Source organism: Salvelinus sp. IW2-2015, unplaced genomic scaffold (genome assembly GCF_002910315.2).
Source record: "Salvelinus sp. IW2-2015 unplaced genomic scaffold, ASM291031v2 Un_scaffold2947, whole genome shotgun sequence".
In the NCBI taxonomy this organism is placed as follows: domain Eukaryota; kingdom Metazoa; phylum Chordata; class Actinopteri; order Salmoniformes; family Salmonidae; genus Salvelinus; species Salvelinus sp. IW2-2015.
In genome coordinates this window covers 1-1,049 of record NW_019944242.1, presented here as the reverse complement: position 1 = coordinate 1,049, position 1,049 = coordinate 1, and the positions used below count along the sequence as shown (strand labels likewise).

General features: G+C 41.2%; 1 long non-coding RNA gene across 1 annotated transcript; it reads left to right on the top strand.

Moving 5' to 3' along the window:
* The first annotated feature begins 345 nt into the window (after positions 1 to 345).
* Positions 346 to 674, top strand: LOC139025606 (uncharacterized). Its single transcript, XR_011477208.1, has 2 exons — positions 346 to 418; positions 596 to 674. It is a non-coding gene; the product is annotated as an uncharacterized lncRNA (long non-coding RNA).
* Positions 675 to 1,049: the final 375 nt, after the last annotated feature.

Sequence of the window (1,049 nt, the reverse complement as noted above, 5' to 3'; positions counted from 1 at the left end):
GCCTCCTAAACACAAAGTCCTTTCAAAAACTATTTTTTAGGTGGGTTAAAAAATCATTCATCCCAGCGATGTCGAGACCACCCCACCCCTGCATCTAGGTGCTAGCACCCCGGAGATTTTAGAATATCCAAAAGGATCCTAATGTTTAGACACCCCCAATACCATGTGTTTGAAATGTGTCAAATATATCTTGGGAGGGGTATAGCCCGAAAAAACGACAAACCCCAAATGCTCTGTAAAAAGCATTCAATGCTTTCTCTAGGTCGTGGGGTACAAAAGCTCTAGAAAACCGGGCCCCATGTTAGACACGTTTTAGCGCCGCAACAAACTTACCCTACAGCATCCCCCCAGGAATAGTTAACGGACTGAAGCGTTAAAAAGATAATCTGGGAAAACAGTCTAATGGATCTATCGGAAGGTGAGTTCTTGAAATAAATATATATTTATATTAGATTTGGTTGTTGTGGGGAATTGTTTGAAAAGCGTGGTATGTTATAGAAATATTAAACAATCATTAGGACCAGTATGCTTACCGTATAACAAGGCAATATTAGCTAAAGTGATTATAGCTTTAATATTGTCGAATGTTTTATAGATTCTGAAGCATTCACGCAGATACTCCGAGGTATAACTGAGCTCGAACCATCCATTGGGGCTCCGGAACAAATTGCAGACATCCAAACGCCGACCCTGAATTGTAAACGTAAGTAAGCTCCAAGAATTCCATACATAAAAATATTTATACCTTAAAAACAAAAAGTGTTGGCATCTTATATTAAAAGTTATTTTATGTGTTTACAGAGGACCTAAAGCCTATAAGGTTAAACGAGGCCATATGGAGCCTGAATGGTTTCTGCGAAGCATATGACTACGAGACCATTCTCCCATACGGCCAGGATGTTTTTACACACAAGCCGCGAACACAGGATTTAAACGGCAGGTCAACTCCCCTGGGACAGGACACCGGTGTCCCCCATATTTCTAAACACCAACGGACAATTAGTGCTCAGATCCACAGTTCCGCTTCACCCGAACAATTCTACTTGGCC